This window comes from Mobula birostris, chromosome 2 (assembly GCF_030028105.1).
Source record: "Mobula birostris isolate sMobBir1 chromosome 2, sMobBir1.hap1, whole genome shotgun sequence".
NCBI lineage: Eukaryota > Metazoa > Chordata > Chondrichthyes > Myliobatiformes > Myliobatidae > Mobula > Mobula birostris.
The window spans coordinates 2,628,210-2,642,603 of record NC_092371.1 but is presented as its reverse complement, the minus strand read 5'-3'; the positions used below and the strand labels follow the sequence as shown (position 1 = coordinate 2,642,603).

General features: G+C 47.2%; 3 non-coding genes across 3 annotated transcripts; 2 read left to right on the top strand and 1 right to left on the bottom strand.

Annotated features, from left to right (window-relative positions):
* The first annotated feature begins 2,526 nt into the window (after window positions 1-2,526).
* trnav-aac (transfer RNA valine (anticodon AAC)) lies at window positions 2,527-2,599 on the top strand. The gene has a single exon. It is a non-coding gene; the product is annotated as a tRNA-Val (tRNA).
* Window positions 2,600-7,932: 5,333 nt separating this feature from the next.
* trnar-ucu (transfer RNA arginine (anticodon UCU)) lies at window positions 7,933-8,020 on the top strand. The gene is given in 2 exon segments: window positions 7,933-7,969; window positions 7,985-8,020. It is a non-coding gene; the product is annotated as a tRNA-Arg (tRNA).
* A 2,819-nt stretch (window positions 8,021-10,839) lies between these two features.
* trnav-aac (transfer RNA valine (anticodon AAC)) lies at window positions 10,840-10,912 on the bottom strand. Its single transcript has one exon. It is a non-coding gene; the product is annotated as a tRNA-Val (tRNA).
* Window positions 10,913-14,394: the final 3,482 nt, after the last annotated feature.

Genomic DNA, 14,394 nt, shown 5'->3' with positions numbered 1-14,394 from the left:
AGGCCGTTGTCCCCACAAGCTTCAAGATCGCCACCATCGTGCCAGTGCTGAAGCATTCCACTGCCACGGGCCTGAGTGACTTCCGCCCAATTGCACTCACCCGCATCCTTGCAAAGTGCTTTGAGGGACTGGTTCCATCGCATCTGAAATCCTGTCTGCCCACTACCCAGGACCCGCATCAATTTGCCTATCGCACCAACAGGTCAACAGAGGACGCCATCTCCACGGCACTTCACTCTGCCCTGACCCACCTGGACAGTCCCAACTCCTACGTCAGAATGCTATATATTGACTTTAGTTTGGCGTTCAATACTGTGGTCCCCTTGAAGCTGATTGCCAAACTTCGCCAGCTTGGTATCAGCTCATCTATCTGCAATTGGACCTTGGACTTTATGACTAACAGATTCCAATCAGTTAAGTTAGACAACCTCTCCTCCTCCACTCTCACCCTGAACACCGGCGTGCCTCAAGGCTGTGTGCTGAGCCCTCTTCTGTACTCCCTTTTCACCTATGACTGCGTTCCTGTCCATGGTGCTAACTCCATAATCACGTTCGCAGACGACACCACGGTGGTTGGTCTGATCAGAGGGGATGACGAGACGGCCTACAGGGTCGAGGTGCAGCAGCTGGCCGCGTGGTGTGCGACAACAACCTGGCCCTTAACACCCAGAAGACCAAGGAGATCATTGTGGACTTCAGGCATGCTAGGAGCCACACTCACCTCCCCATCTACATCAACGGAGCTTCAGTGGAGCGTATATCAAGCTTCAAATTCCTTGGTGTCCACATTTCCGAGGATCTCACCTGGTCCCTGAACTCCTCCATCCTGGTCAAAAAGGCGCAATAGCGCCTTTATTTCATGCGGAGAATCAAGAAAGCTCACCTCTGTTCCAGGATACTGACGGACTTTTACCGCGGTACCATTGAGAACATACTCACCAACTGCATCTCAGTGTGGTATGGCAATTGTCCCGTATCGGACCACAAGGCACTCCAGCGTGTGGTGAAATCTGCCCAGCGGATTATCGGCACCCAATTTCCCACCATTGAGAACATCTGCCATAAACGCAGCCTGGACAGGGCGAAAAGCATTATCAAGGATGCATCTCACCCTAACATGGACTTTTTACTCTCCTCCCATCCGGTAGGCGCTACAGGATCCTTCGTTCCCGCACCAGCAGGCACAGGAAGAGCTTCTTCCCTGAGGTTGCGACCATGCTGAACCTCACATCACAGCGCTACGCAGTACTGAACCCATATTGTACTGTCTCAGTACTTCTATATTTGTGTGCTGTAGCACTTACTTTTTATTCGCAGTTATTTTGTAAATAACTATTCTTTGCATTTCTGGTTAGATGCTAACTGCATTTCATTGGTTTTGTATCTGTACTCGGCACTATGACAATAAAGTTCAATCTAATCTAATCTCTGGACTGCAGAGTGGCGGCTGTTTATAGATCACCGGCTCGACTGGCGGAACTTCAGCAACCGGCCTGTTTTGTTCAAACTGACTGCCACCACGCACTGAGAATTTACACGAGTGTGCCGCTACCCGGATCCGTTCCTTTAATGTTCCCTCAGCACCAACAGCAGATTATGTGCCCTGCTGGTGAACACTGAGTTGCTCTAGAATTTTGTGCGTTTCGTGACAGGAATTCACAACTGAAAACGGGAGAAACGCGTTGAAACATTTCACGAGCTTCCGCTTTCCCTCACAGCCGACAGGCAATCTGAAATTGCAGTTTTCCATTTACTATACAACGTCGTGCAAGTTTCGATGTTCCACATAACCTGGTCTTTGTTTTAAACCTCAGCGGGTTTTTTTTTCGTACAGTGGGTATCACGTTCACATTACGCACGACTGGTTTCCGGTTGAATAGCGGCCGGGAACATAAATCTGACTCTTGCTCGAGTTTGTCAAGAGAGTGCGTATTCTAGCGGTTCCGATTCACATTGACCACCGCTGCCCGAACGTATTTTTTAGCACTTAGCAACCACCCAATCAATCTTCAATGTCCACCACGGGCTGGAAGAAGGATAGGATGAGCTTAATGCCTCGTACTTAGCATAAAATACAATCACCCTCGCTATGTCCTCCCTGTAGCAGAATATCTCGTTCAGTCTGCATCCAACCCTTCCCCCTCCTCCGGTGCGTGTCGCCCTCTCCGTTTCTGTCTTCCTATTTCCTCAGTTATTAGAAATTTCAGATTTTTTTTTGCCTTCCACATTGAAAGCTCCAGTTCGCACACACATGAAGGAACTTACAGGACCACACACAGATTTTCAATTATATAGTGCAGTTGCAACTCCTGGCCTGGACTCAGCGGGAGCCAGTTTCGATTGTAGCAGGTTTCGTGAGGACTGTTGTCAGCGGAAATGGGCCACTGCATTCAATGTTTTATTAATACCGAGGTGACTTTCAAGGTTATTTAGCCATTAGCATTGGGTTCAAATTAACTGACAGAGCGTGTTGTGTACAGATCAATTCGTATATGCTGCGTGCGGTAGAGGTTTAACTGTAGTAGTGTTTCTGTAGTGTAGTGGTCATCACGTTCGCCTAACACGCGAAAGGTCCCTGGTTCGAAACCAGGCAGAAACATTCGGAGATACTTTTGTTCAAATCAAGTAATTGGAACGGGACACAACCAGTCGTTTATTCAATTATGTACTGCCGTATCTCCTTCCATAATGACAGAAATTAGTCTCACAAAATACAGTCAACATTTCCGCCGAGACCGTTCAACAGGATTGGAAAGGAAGGGAAAACATGGTAGTGGAAGGAAGGTGATAGGTGAAGCCAGGTGAGAGTGTTATGGGAGTGGGGTAGAAGGGTAGAATCCTGAAGAAGTTAAATCTTCTCTTCGACGGGGCTTCCGTGTGACTTTCTCACTGTCCCACTCAGTGATCTCTGCTGCCCTGCGACTTTTCGATCTGAGGTACGTGCATTCGATTCACTGACCACCCAGTCTTACACTTTGTCTCCCCACAACTCAACTCCTCCCCCCCCCCCGAGAATCAGTCCCTGAACACCATGGTGGAAAGTGTCGAAGGACAGTGAACTGCGAATATGAAGAATTTAGCAGAATCTGGCGGAACATCACTATCAATGTTGCGGAGCAAATTACATCTCAACAATACAGCTCGAGGACGGTGCGATGGCTCTGGTCAGAACGCATGCCTAGTGAAAACGAGTCGCTGGGTTCAGCTCGTAGAAGAGCGTTTAGTTCCTGAGGCGAACTGAGTTTGGAGCAGCCACGGTCCACGGAAGCAACGCCATTCACTGCAATCACGAACAGGCGTTGCCTTTGGAGAGCTGACAATCTCTGCCTCAGCAGCGCCTGGAATCCTCTTTTCCCTTCTTGACTCAGTCCATCCGCAAACCACATAAATGCTTCCATGCGGGAGAAGAAGATGGCGGCGCGCCTGCGCGTGCGCAGCCCTCCGGTGAGAAATGATGACGTATCTGTTAAATAGGGGCCGTGGGCAATTCTGATTTGATGGAGAATGGATGTAAAAGCACAGAGGAACAACTGGAGGAATTTCTGCAACGCTCGTTCACTGCTGTCGTTACTGCGTGGTCGGGAATCTTCCGGAAGGTAGGCCTCAAAATCCCCGGCTTTGCCTGCTTTTGGCGAGCGAGAAGGAGTTCGAATCGTTCGGACAGAGATGGCGCTCAGTACTCGGTGTCGGAGAACTGATCAATGCTCTAAGTATTCAGATAACTCGGAATCGGATTGTGGTCGGCATGGCAGGGAGATTTTTTCTTCCTTCTCCCGTCTGCGTGAGATGTGGGACATTTGAGAGACCTTGAACTCTTTACTGTGCTCATGGACTTCTTCATCAAGTTATGGTATTGTTGCACAATTGTAACTATTTGTTATAATTATGTGGTTTTGTCAGTTTTTTCAGTCTTGGTCTGTCCTATGTTTTGTGATATCGCACCGGAGGAAAGATTGTATCATTTCTTAATGCATGCGTTACTAAATGACAATAAAAGAGGACTATGTGTCTTCATAATCTTCAAAAAAAATCGAAATTGGCTCCCGCTGAGTCCAGGCCAGCAGCTGGAACTGCACCATATAAGTGAAAATCTGTGTGTAGTCCAGTGAGTTCCTTCATGTGTGTGCGAAATGGAGTTTTCAATGTGGAAGGCAAAAAGAAAAAATTCTGAAATTTCCAATAAAGGCTTCTACTGAGGAAATGGGAAGACAGAAACGGAGAGGGCGACACGCACCCGAAGACGGGGAAGGGTTGGATGTAGACTGAACGAGATATTCTGCTACAGGGAGGACATAGCGAGGGTGATTGTATTTTATGCCAAGTGCGAGGCATTAAGCTCATCCTATCCTTCTTCCAGCCTGTGGTGGATATTGAAGATTGATCGGGTAGTTTCTGAGTGCTAAAAAATACTTTCGGGCAGCGGTGGTCAATGTGAATCGGAACCACTAGAATACGCACTCTCCTGACAAACCCGAGTAAGAGTCAGATTTATGTTCCCGGCCGCTATTCAACTGGAGAATAGTCGCGAGTAATGTGAAGTTAAAAAAAAAAGCCGCTGAGGTTAAAAAAACAAAGACCGGGTTATTTGGAATATCGAAACTTGCAGGAAGTTGTAAATAAATAGAACACTACAATTTCAGATTGTCTGTCGGCTGTGAGAGAAAGCGGAAGCTCGTGAAATGTTTCAACGCGTTTCTCCCGTTTTCAGTTGTGAATTCCTGTCACGAAACGCACAAAATTCTAGAGCAACTCAGTGTTCAATAGCAGAGCGATGAATCTGCTGTTGGTGCTGAGGGAACATTGAGGGAACGGAACCGAGTATCGGCACACTCACTGTCAATTCTCAGAGCATGGTGACAGTCAGTTTGAACAAAACAGGCCGGCTGCTGAAGTTCCGCCAGTCGAACCGGTGATATATAAACAACCGCCACCCTGCAATCCAGAAATTAGATTAGATTCAACTTTATTGTCATTGTGCCGAGTACACAGACAAAACCAATGAAATTCAGTTAGCAACCAGAAATGCAAAGAATAATGTTATTTACAAAATAACTGCGAATAAAAAGTAAGTGCTACAGTACACAAATATAAAAGTACTGAGACAGTGCAATATGGGTGCAATGCTGCTTAGCGCTGTGATGTGAGGTTCAGCAGGGTCACAGCCTCAGGGAAGAAGTTCTTCCTGTGCCTGCTGGTGCGGGAGCGGAGGCTCCTGTAGCGCCTGCCGGATGGGGGGAAAGTAAAAAGCCCATTGTCACGGTGAGATGCATTCTTGATAATGCTTTTCGCTCTGCCCAGGCAGCGTTTATGGTAGATGTTCTCAATGGTGGGCAATTGGGTGCGGATGATCCGCTGCGCAGTTTTCACCACACGCTGGAGTGCTTTGCGATTCGTTAAGTGACAATTGCTATACCACACTGAGATGCAGCTGGTGTGTATGCTTCCAATGGTACAACGGTAAAAGTCCGTCAGTATCCTGGGAGAGAGGTGAGCTTTCATGATGCTCCACAAGAAATAAAGGCGCTGTTGCGCCCTGTTGATCAGGATGGAGGAGTTCAGGGACCAGGTGAGATCTTCGGAAATGTGGACACCTAGGAATTTGAAGCTTGATACACGCTCCACTGCAGCTCCGTTGATGTAGATGGGGACATGAGTGTGGCTCCTAGCATGCCTGAAGTCCACAATGATCTCCTTGGTCTTCTGGGTGTTAAGGGCCAGGTTGTTGTCGGCGCACCACGCGGCCAGGTGATGGACCTCGTCACTGTAGGCCGTCTCGTCATCCAACCACCGTGGTGTCGTCTGCGAACGCGATTATGGAGTTAGAACCATGGACAGGAAGGCAGTCGTAGGTGAAAAGGGAGTACAGAAGAGGGCTCAGCACACAGCCTTGAGCCACGCCGGTGTTCAGGGCGAGAGTGGAGGTGGAGAGGTTGTCTAACTTAACTGATTGGAGTCTGTTACTCAGAATGTCCAAGATCCAATTGCAGAGGGATACGCTGATACCAAGCTGGCGAGGTTTGGCGATCCGCTTGGAGGGGATCACAGTATTGAATGCCAAACTAAAGTCAATGAACAGCATTCTGACGTAAGAGTTGGGGCTGTCCAGGTGGCTCAGGGCAGAGTGAAGTGCCGAGGAGATGGCTTCCTCTGTTGACCTGTTGGTGCGATAGGCAAATTGATGGGGGTGCAGGGTAGTGGGCAGGCAGGATATCAGATGTGATAGACCCAGTCTCTCAAAGCACTTTGCAATGATGGGGCTGAGTGCAACTGGGCGGAAGTCATTCAGGCACGTGGCAGTGGAATGCTTCGGCACTAGCACGATGGTGGGGATCTTGAAGCTTGTGGGGACAACGTCCTGGGCCAGGGACAGATTGAAAATCTCCGTGAAGACCCTGGCCAACTGCCCTGCACAGACTAAACACACGGCCAGGTATCCCATCCGGACCAGATCTCAATGTCAATGCAAATAAAGTACTGGTGAAATGTCTTAGCTCGAAACATTAACTTTTTTTAACGTCCATGGATGCTGCCTGATTTGATAAGTTCCTCTTGTATTTTGTGTACGACACTTAATGAAGTACTGAGCGGCAGATTGGATGGGGCGGAAGGTTGATTTAAATTGCTATTGGTGAATCTAACGAAGATTAAAATGTGACAGGACATTGTGTGAATTCTGTGTGTGCACAGACTCGGTCCCTGAAGAGAATAAGGCTCCCAGTAACCGCTGAGGCAAAAATGACAGCCCGCCATTAGCAGCGTCTGGGTGAGAGAACAGATGTCCTGCTCTTTGGCAAATGAACCTCTCCCACTGCGGCAGATCACCGGTCGGTTCCTTCTATGCATGTAACTTGCAGCCAGACCTCGTGGCTCAATGGTAGTGCAGCTAACTCCAGAACATGGGCAGCATTTTCAGTAATCACATGTGCATTGGAACCAGGCACGGAGAGAAGATGGACAAGGAGTAAACATTCGGCAAGGGAGAGGATTCTGGGAAAATGCAAGAAGATCTCTTTTGTAAAATTGGCCTCGGCAATTTTTGCTCCGGATTATTCGAGGTTAATCACAGCGCAATACTCATAGCAACGATCACGTAAAATCAACCGTTGTTCTAGCTTCAAACATTTTTTTCGTATTTTCCGTCTTTGCACTGATAATTATTACATCGGGATGCCAGTTGAAGTGATAAATTCGAGAACTTCCATGCAGAGAGGTTAACTGAGGTTTCAATAAAAAAATAATCAAGCAAAACCCGGCAGAGACCGGGACCATAAGCAGCGATGCTTTGGGAGTTCTGTTCCAAACGTTATCCTACAGAGTTTGAACTGATTCCCGAATTATGTCGTCTAAGTGCAGGACAGCAGTGTGCTCACAGTAACGTTAATCGGAGTGCCCCGGTCTGTTCTCAACCGGAAATATGCTGATTCTGGAAATTTTCAGCGCGGCTCCCTCGGCAGGCGAAGAAGTGTTTGCAGGTCTCTCGAATTAGAAATTCATGGCGTACATTTGCTTTCAAATGTTTTTTTTTATCGTCTAGAGATACAGCACGTCCTTCTTCCCCAACGAACCGCGCCGCCCAATTCACCCAGGTGACCTATGAATACAATATCTAACCCTGCGATTACAGACCGCGGCGGAACTGAACAGAGGTCCGTAGCGCTGGACACGACGGTGCCCCCCACAGGTAGTCAAGGTCTCTCGACGAGGGTGGAATTCCTGTCCACGCGTACAAATCACAATGGCTTAACAGTCCGTCGTTTTAACCAATCATCTGCTCCAAATGGTCTTGAGAAATCTACTACTGTAATAAGAAGGGTACTGATGGACTGGTTTTGTCGCGTCTTCAATTGAAGAACGATTGAGAGTGGACGAATGCCTACGTTTGACCAATTGCAATTTCTTGTGAAATAATTATCCCCAACATTATCGACTACAGGCTCTGTGGCGCAATGGATAGCGTGTTGGACTTCTAAGAGTGTGTGAAGTAATTCAAAGGTTGTGGGTTCGAGTCCCACCAGAGCCGGTGTTGGGTCTGAATTCAATTTTCTGGCGATATAGAAGGTCACATATAGATGGTCAGAATTCTAGTAAACGATGGCGGCGAAAGTTGGAAAAACAGGTCATTGTTTGAAATACTGAACTCCTTCACTCATCACGTGAATCAATTATAGTATATAATCAGTTGCAGTTTAAAAATATATATTGTATTATGCATTGCAATATACAGCTGACGCAAGTCAACAAATTGCAGACATATGCGAGTGCTATTAAACCTAACTTAGATTCTGACTCTGATTTGTCAGTCTTACCAAAGCGCACGGACGTTTGGCTGTAGGTAATATATTTTATACCTATGGTTGCCTTCAAATTCCTTAAATTCTTCCATAATTTTAATGTCCTAATTGTGACAATTCCTTTGTATCATGTTCATCTAACTAAACCCTTCTCTGATTAAAGATCTATAAGTTTGTATTCTATATCTCAGAAAGAATGTCACTTTTCTACCTGGAATCTGTCGCCTCAATATATAAGCAACAGTCTATTTAACTGGTATCTGGATCCCGCATAACCCTTGCTTGGAAATAGTAATATTTATGACTTCAAGTGACAAGTCTGCTCTTGATATATGACATCCTTTCGAGTAATTCAACAGAAAGCAGTCACAGCCAACTGATGTGAGATCCACTGGAGTTTTTTTGACTGGAGTCAGAAACAGTTGACCACTTTGCCAAGTCAGTACAGGGTGCTATGACTACCTCCTCACAAGGAAATACTGCAACAGAGCAATGGTCATACCTTCGCGACACCATCTACGAATCAGCACTCTCTATCTTTGGAAGATAGACCACGAAGAGCAGTGACTGGTTTGAGGCAAAGTCCAACATCATGACTCCTGTCATCGAAGCCAAGCGTGCAGCTCTCACAGAGTACAAGTGCTCACCATCCGACCAAACACTCCAGGCACTTCGAGCTACTAGAAGCAAAGTGCATCAGACTGCAAGGCAGTGCGCAAATGAGTACTGGTTCCAGCTCAGTGAGGACATTCAGACAGCAGCTATAACAGGAAACATCAGATCGATGTATGATGGCATCATGAAGCCCCTTGGCCCATCGCAGAGCGAGACAGCACACCTGAAGTCAACCAGCGGTGAAATAATCACCGATAAAATCAAGCAGCTGGAACTCTGGGTAGAACACTACTCTGAGCTCTAGTCGGGGGGAAATGTTGTTCTTAGCTCAGCCATTGATGCCATCGATTATCGACCCGTCATGGATGAACTCGACTCCGAACCAACCATTGAGGACCTCAGCAAGGCAATTGACAGTCTGGCCCCAGGGAAAGCTCCTGGAAATGATGCGATTCCTCCAGACCTGATCAAACACTGCAAGAGCTCACTCCTCCAACCTTTACACGAGGTCCTCCGTCAGTGCTGGAAAGAAGGAGCCGTACCACAGGATATGTGTGACTCCAAAATCGTCACTTTGTACAAGAACAGGGTGATAGGAGCAACTGCAACAACTACAGGGGTATCTCCCTCCTGAGTATTGTCGGCAAAATCTTTGCTCGTGTAACTCTGGCACGTCTACAAACTCTGGCAGAATGGGTCTACCGAGTCCCAATGTGGTTTTCGCACAAGGAGGTCAACTGTCGACATGATTTTCTCACTCCGTCAACTCCAGGAGAATGCAGGGAACAACAGAAACCCCGCTATGTCGCTTTCATCGACTTGACCAAGGTTTTCGGCCTTGTCAGCAGGGATGGGCTCTTTCAGATTCTCCTCAAGATCGGCTGTCCAATGTATGATCAAGTCATCCAAGACGACATGAGGGCTACTGTTCATTACGATGGCAGCTCATCAGAACCCTTCGCTGTTCATCGTGGAGTCAAACAAGGATCGTATTGGCCCCAGCATTATTCGGCATCTTCTTCCTTTGTTGTTGAAGCACGCCTTTGGGACGTCGACAGAAGGCATCTACATGCACACCAGGTCTGATGGGCGGCTGTTCAACCCTGCGCGCCTGAGAGCAAAACCAAAGGTGTTGAAAGATCTTAATATGTGACATGTTCTTTGCCGATGACGCTGCTATAACCTCGAACACCAAACAGCAACTACAAACTCTCATGGACCGCTTTTTTAAGGCACGCAAGGACTTTGGGCTTACCATCAGCTTAAAGAAAACAAATGTTGTTGCCCAGAACGTAGTGGAGACACCAATCATTACCATCAACAATTATGATCCGGAAGTGGTCCACGAGTACACACACTTGGGGTCGACCATTAGCAACACTCTCTCCCTTGATGCTGAAATTAATAGCCATATCAGCAAAGCAGCATCGATCCTTGCTCGACTCTCCACGCGGCTCTGGGAGAATCGGAAACTCGATACAAAGACCAGGACTGCATGCCTTATCAGCACCTTCCTGTATGGTAGCGAGACTTGGACACTCTACTCGAAGCAGGAGAGGAAACTCAATATTTTTCAGCTGCGCAGCCTTCGCCGCATCCTCGGCATCACCTGGAGAAACAAGGTCCCACACTCTGAGGTCCTCTCCCGCGCTGGGCCTCCCACAATGTTCACGCCACAGTCGACGCTGCTCGACAAACCAGTGACTACCAGAGGCGCAGTACCCATGGTCGACCACGACCGACGGAGGACACACACAGACCATCCTTTCCTGCCCTGATAAACGGTCATGGTATAAATGCTGACTTCTCTTTGTCCAGTGTTTTGTGGCTGAGGTTATACTCAGTTTACGGAACGAGTAACAGAAGTACTCCATTGAATAAAAGCGGTTTCGTCTCTTTCCAAGGATTTGATTTATACAAAAGTATCACATTCTGTTTCTGCCTGGTTTCGAACCAGGGACCTTTCGCGTGTTAGGCGAACGTGATAACCACTACACTACAGAAACGTTGCGGCTGCTTATCATGTACCACATGCAGTGGATACAATGCACAACACACACTTCCAGCCAGTAAAAGCTGAAAGCTAATGACTGAATTATATACTAAAATCAACCTTCTATATCAATAAATAATGAATGCAATGGATCATTTCCTTTCATAGTAAACTTAACGAATCCCGCCACAACTGAAACTGCACCCCACTGACTCCAGATGAGGGTGTAGAAATGAACCACGTATCTCAAATTCCGTCTATCATCCTGTGACTTCATTCCTGTGTGTGTGTGTCGAAAGAAGTTTTCAACGCGAAGGAAAAATATACACGTTCAAAATTATCCATAACGACCGATGCTGAGAAAATGGGGACAGAAACGAAGATGCAGACAGGTGCCCGATAGGGGGAAAGCTTTAAATTCGACTGAACGAGAGATCCAGACACACAGAGGACAGAGCGATGGTAATTCTGCTGATCGCACGTGCGCAGTATTGAACGGTTGCTGCCCTTCATCCCACCTGTGATGGACAAACAAAATTGACCGAATGCTTGTAAAGTACAAAAAAATAATTTTGGGCAGTGGTTGTCCGTTTGAGTCGTAACCTTCACTATACACGCTCTTACTCGGAAACCGGAGCACGAGTAATATTTACGTTACCGTCCTCTATCGAACTGGGAACTACTGGCGTATGTATTGACCGTGATAACCACTGCAGTATAAAAACCGCTTGGGGGCGGGCGAGGGACAAGACCAGTTTACATTGAACGTGGTAACCTCGTAGGCGTTAAAGAATAAATGCAAAGATCCCATTTCAGTGAATCTGTCGGCTGTGAGAGAAAGGGGAAGCTGGTGAAGCACTTCAAAGTGTTTCTCCCGGATCCAGATTGTGAATTCCTGTCACAATACACACACAATAGTGGAGTAACTCCGCTGGTCATACAGCAGCGAGAGAGAGTAATTCGCTGTCAACGTTTCGGGCGAAGACCCCTTATCCGAACAACGATCGTGCGAATCCGTTCATCACCGCACCACTAATTACGTCGGTGGAGTTGTCGGCGCCTTAAGGGAGGAGATCAGAGGTGCGACACATTCACATTATATAATCAGTGGGGATTGGGAGGCAGTTTCAAACAAGCTGGCCGGGTACTGGCGTTCTTCAAGTCAAGCCGGTGAATCATATGTAGCCCCCACACTGCATTCCAGAGATCTCAGTATCAGTGTAAATAAAGTATCGCTAAAGTGCCTTGGCATGAATTGTCAATTGTTTATTCTCCTCCATAGATGCCGACTGACTTGTTGCTTTCCCCGCGCATTTCCAGCATTTGCGATATTTCTTGTGCTGTTGAGTTCGTCCAGCACTGTGTGTTTCTTCCTGCATACAAACTAGGCGTGACGAACGGAGTTTGGGCGAGCAGGTTCGCTTTAAGTTAAATGCCACTCACCGAATGCAACGAAGATGAAGTTGTGTCAGAAAAATGCGTTGCACTATCTTCGGATGGACAGAGTCAGAGAAGGGAAACAGGTTCCCAGCGCTGCTCAGGCAGAGGCAGGTCGCTCTTCTACGGCAACACCTGTGTGACATATCAGGAAATGACAATTCTTACAAAGAACGCCATTTCAATAAAGATGGTTCGCCCTATGAACTAAAAGCGCCTCTGCGAATTCCAAACCATCGTCTCCCTTTCACTGGAAAGATTTTTTGACCAGTTAAGCTACGTGGTGTTCGCCTGCCCTCGAGCAGTACTGTTGAGATGGAACTTGTTCTGTATCACCTGATACCGATGGAATTGCTTCAAATTCCGCTAACTTCTTCAAATTCAGTATTCCATCTGGTTTGAAATGTTTCATAACCGTGTTCAGGGACTGGTTTTCCCCAGTGCAAAGTCTTCCTGATTTGTTAAACACTGCACTTGCAACATCCTCATCCTTCTCCCTCCATTTGATGATCAGTCAGGCAAAGTGCCATAATGAGGCACGTAGAATGGGGTCAATTGGGGCTGAAATGACAAATTGCGTGCTTAGGGAATCGAACGCACCAACGTGGGATGAGAGTAATCGTAGGTCTGCATATATGACCGCGTGGGACAGGACGGATGTGTCTCCTTGTCAGCGGACTGAGATGAGAATTTTGAACATTTCTTCTCCACGCTCCCTACACCTTACATTCGCTCTTATCTGCCTCGTCCTATCACCTGCTGGCGTGTACACATTTTTACTAAACTTCTTATTTCGGTTCCTGCCCCTTCTTTCCCAGTCCTGATGAACGGTCACGTTGCTGACTAAATGCTGACTGATCTTGCTCCAGCGTTTTGTGCGTGAGATGATGCTTGGTTTATGGAACGAGTAACTTGTTTGCTTGTTACATACACCTGTTAGGGTGCATTCTCCAGATAACTTACAAGCTAACCGTAGCCTTCAGCCAGAAGCAGATACCATCAGGTGGTTGCCAACCTTCACAGAGTGTTTCGACCCTTAACCACGACACTCTCCAGTTGGTGGGCCAGCAGTGGTGGCCAAATCACTGCTCCTCTGCTCCTGGCTTCCAGCTTCCCTCCTCTCGCCTACTCGAAATCCAACAAGAGACTCGTTCTGTCTTTTCCACCATCCGAGGAGCTGCTTGTTGTTTCCGTCCGGGCCCAGAGCTGACAACAACCGCCATGCTGATTTGGCTGGGAAACCTCTGCAGCCGAGCTCCACAGGGAACAACCATGCCTGCCATCCCTTGTCTTTACACTCTCCTGCACTAAAGGCTGGTACTTCAAGGCCGTTTTTTCACAAGTACTCCACAAGAGTACAAGACATAGGAGCAGAAGTAGGTTATCCGGCCTATTGAGTCTGTTCCGCTATTCAATCATGGGCTGATCCAATCACCCAGTCATCCAGACTCCACTGACTTCTCTCTATGCCGGTTCATGTCATGGCTAATCAAGAACCTTCCTATCTCTGCCTGAAATACATCCAATGACTTGGCCTCCACTGCCTCTTGTGGCAACAAATTCCACAGATTTACCACCCTTTGAATAAAGTAATTTCTCCGCAATTCTGTTCTATCTGGACGTCCTTCAATCTTGATGTCGTGCCCTCTTGTCTTAGACACGCCTACCTTAGGAAATAACTTTGCCATATCTAATTTGTTCAGGCTATTTAACATTGGGAATGTTTCTATGAGATTCCCCCTCATTCACCTGAACTCCAGGGAATACAGCCCAAGAGCTGCAAGACATTCCTCATACGGTAACACTTTCATTCATGGAATCATTCTTGTGAATCTTCTCTGAACCCTCGCCAATGTCAGCGTATCTTTTCTAAAATAAAGATTCCAAAATTGCATTCAGTGCTCTAAGTGTGGTCTCACGAGTGTCTTGTAGAGCCTCAACATCACATCCATGCTGTTATATTCTACACCTCTAGAAATGAATGCCAACATTGCATTCGCCTTCCTCACCACGACTCATCCTGGAGGGGAACATGTAGGGTATCCTGCATAAGGAATC